The sequence below is a fragment of the Parasteatoda tepidariorum genome, chromosome 2 (assembly GCF_982258835.1).
Source record: "Parasteatoda tepidariorum strain Cologne lab strain chromosome 2, Ptep-v5.0, whole genome shotgun sequence".
NCBI classification, from domain to species: domain Eukaryota; kingdom Metazoa; phylum Arthropoda; class Arachnida; order Araneae; family Theridiidae; genus Parasteatoda; species Parasteatoda tepidariorum.
This window is the reverse complement of record NC_141756.1, coordinates 44,498,421-44,502,389: the sequence shown is the minus strand read 5'-3', so window position 1 is coordinate 44,502,389 and position 3,969 is coordinate 44,498,421.

Sequence of the window (3,969 nt, the reverse complement as noted above, 5' to 3'; positions counted from 1 at the left end):
TGTAATTAAAATGTTCAGTATATCATGTGCTAGCTTTTTAAACAAAACAATAAAGCTAATGAGTTCAAAGGCGCTTTTAATTGACTGTCAAGTAATTTAGCAACTTTGTTACTGTAGCGTAGGCAATTAAATTTGCAAGCCAATGAATTTAATTTGTAAGGTATTTTTTTCCGACAAAATAAAACATTTTTTAAGTATTAAAATTTTTTAAAAATATTTCTTGGAAAGAATCAGATCTAATACAATTGTTGTTGTTTTCTTGTCTATGGCAGTGCTAAATATTACGAAACGTTTGCAGAATGCGTTATAAGAGTTCTGGTGCCTGAAGACTGTATAGGATGGTGGTGAGCCGAGTTCAAAAAGTTCTGGCAAATGGCTTGACTGTTGAAAATGTGTTCAGGCGTTAATTGGGTTTAGGGGCTCGTAAACTACTATCTGGTCTTCTCTGTAGAAATCTAATCTTACCAGTACCTTGAATTGGTTAGGTAAATAATCTTGCCATTGTGGATGAGAAGTTTCTAGGGCGATTGAGATCCGGAATGTAGTTCTTTTTAAAAGTTTAATTGTAAAGTTCGCACTTGGCAACTACATTTGCGTCATCAGAGTTGGCTGTGGTGATCTGATCTAAGTTTTGGGATTCTTTAACAAGGACGTTTTCGCACTCAATTTTCTTAATGCCCGCATGGGCAGGGATCCTTTAAAGGGTGCAAAGCATTTTTTATATGTTCCAGGAGGTTGTTGATGTCTAATACCGTTAATAATGGTAGTTTGATTACTATTATACGTTTCAAAATAAAACAAAAAGTAAATTTAAAAAAAAAAATAATTTAATGGCTCTGTTAGAGAACTAAAAAACAGTATAAGCTTAGAAAAAGAATAAAAAGTTAAATAATTCTTTATATTTATATGACATGCTTAACTGGTAATTAAAATAGACTGTTGATTGTTAATCAGTTTTATTTGACTTTTTGAACCTAGACGAAATATTTTTTGATGTTAAATTTATTTTCTTTTTTTTTAATACTTAGATCAAATATTTAAGGCTTAACTGATCTAGGTTTTAAATGCTAGTACCCAAACATATTCTCCATCATAAAAACTAATCTCTCACCGTAAAAAAATTAGCACAATTTTTACAACTCTTATGATATATTCATTTAAAGCATAATTACACATTTGGAGAATTTTAAATTTGCAATTAAAAAGGTTGTCAAAAAGTAATAATTATTATTATTGTTTTGAAGCAAAAATTTTGGGAATTAGAATTCAACAAATTTAAACGTTTTGAAATTTAGTAAGCATAGTATATTATGTGCCGACCGGCTTGTGTAGGGGGCAGGGAACTCTCCTTGCATCAGAAAGGTTCTGGGTTCAAATCCCGGGCAAGTCATGGATGCTTCTTTCTCTCTATCTGTGTTCCACGTCCTTTCTCCTTTTTGTGTGAATGTGACCCGCCCTATAAACGGGTTGTGGTAGTGCGACGTGGATGGCGCTGCTCCACCGCCGTGGCTTCGCCACAGGTGCCCACTGGGTAATGAAAAGAGAGTTAGCAGTTCTGGCACTTTCTGTGGCCAATGGACAATAGTTCCAAGTGCCCGCCATTAAAAAAAAGTATATTACGTTTATATTGAAAATATGACTGTGATTGCTATATGTAGTATTTCTTTAATTTTATCTAACTTACTTAATTACGTTACATAAAATTAAAGAATTACACATTTGTAAATTATAGTACTGCAGAATTTCATATTTATTCCGAGTACGTGTTTTTACTTTACCATTTAAAATATGAGCTTAACTAGCTTTTGCTATTTTATCTTTCTCAACAATTCGCATTATTCTATTTTCTATATATTTTGAAACGATGCTGCTTCCCTGCCAGACGAACGTTGAAACAATAAGACAGGCTTAATCCTGTCCTGCCCCCGTGGGGGCATTCAGGGAATACTGGTGACTCTGTGCGCGTTCGAGACTAATTCAGTAGAGGGATGGACACCATTGGGGTTTGGCTCAGTAAAGATGAATGCCAACACTGGTGAAGATGGCAGGCCAGTGATTTGAACGGCACTCGAGTCTGTGTAATGCACGGGGGGGGGAATCGTATCAAAAGATACTTTTAATTGTAAATTTTATATCTCGTACTTTACCTGGGTGCTGTACTCGCCGAGCAGCCCTGTGATCCATAAGCTAGACTTAACCCTGTTCCGCCCCCGTAGGGGGCATCCAGGTATTACTTGGTGACTATCGTTGATGTAATCCTCGAATCAGTCGGAGGACCCAGCGGTGCATGGACACCCGAGGGTCCATGGCCCAGAGTCGCTCACGACAAAAAAGCAACCCAACTCGTCGATGGACAGAGGATGCTGAATGGGAAAACCCAAGTCGGTGCGGCGGTGCCAACGCAGCTGCAGACAACTCACTAGGAGTGTGGCACCGAGAGACAGCCGCCACGCCGCGACCCCTCAAGGCATCCTCTGACTAGAAAGCTTGAAAACCACTCAAGACTTTATTTAAATAATACAATCAACAATGAATGTACGCCAACTCGGCGGACTTACAAAATAAAAAAATATAATACAAAATGCAATTACCCGGGAAGGGGACGCCATAAACTGCTGACAATAAGTGGGGTATAATATGAAATTTTAGATCTTAAGTTTTAGCTCTTTGATTGGAGGGGCACGATCTTGTGATTGCAGATTGATTGATATTTAGTTTAGAGCCATATTTCTTTTTTGCAAAATCGCAATTAACGCACTTGCTTTTACTATTACACTCGTTCATTCCATATCCTTCGTCGCTGCAGTTGGCGCAGTTTTCAATGTTTAAGTAATCTTTTGCCATGTGTCCAAACTTGTTACATTTGTAACATCTCAGTGGTCTGATGTATTCCCTTATGTTGTAGATCGACCAGCCAATTTTTAACTTTGGCCTTCTCATGATGCGTTTGAAGACACTAGGGTCTGTATGAATTACCCAATGCTTCCCTTTTTTGCTTTTGATAGAAAAGCAAACTACGAATTTTCACGTCTTCATTTCACTGTTTTGCTCTCCTAGCTTCTCTTCAAGCTCTTCTTTGCTAATATTTTCTTCTAAATCGAAAAGAATAACTCTTGGGATATTTTTAGGAGGAATAACACGCTTATACTCTTTGTCCAGACCCTGGTCCTCAAATTCATCTTTAATCTTCCTCGCACCCGCTTTGGTCAACGTTCTAATTATTAGAGCTCCGTCTTTTAGTTTTTTAATGCCTTTTACTCCCACTTGGAGCACTGCTGGGTCAATTTTCTCTTTTAAAGCTCTTTCCGTTTCCTCTGTGGTGCGAGGTTCGATTAGGCGCATGACAATTGCGTGGTCCCGGCTCACTTTTTGGGTCCCTGTTTGGATATTACTCTTTGCTATATCAGCGTAAGTTTTCTTGACCTTTTTTGCACTTTTACTAATTACCTCGTTTAATGTGTTTTGTGCCTCATGTTGAAGACCCTTAGTGTATGCCGGGACCTTGCCTTGGCTTTGAACTAATTGACTGTAACCGAAGGCAATCTTTGTGAACTCCAGCATTTTCATTACAGCAAGTTTTTTGTTTACATGTTGCTTTATGAAGCGTTCTCTGTGACAAATCAAATGACTCCTCGAAGTCCTCAGGGAGGGACCCCCCTTCCTCACTCTCATTCATAGGCTTTAGCTTAGAGCTCAAAGTAGTTTTAAAATAAAGTTTTTAAGTTGAGCTCGATAGTCAGTCCTTCCTTCTGACTTCCTCTTGCAAAAGTGATCCTTATATATAGACGAACTCATAAAAAAAATCAAGAGTTCTTACGTTTTCAATCTGATCACGAAGCCAGATGAGCTGTCTTCGGTCTAATATCCCCTCTGTCTGCGTTGCGTTGGAACAATAAAAAAAACACGCTTTACAATATTCATTGCATGCGAATAACTCAACTTTGGAGGAATCGAAATATGGAAAACGAA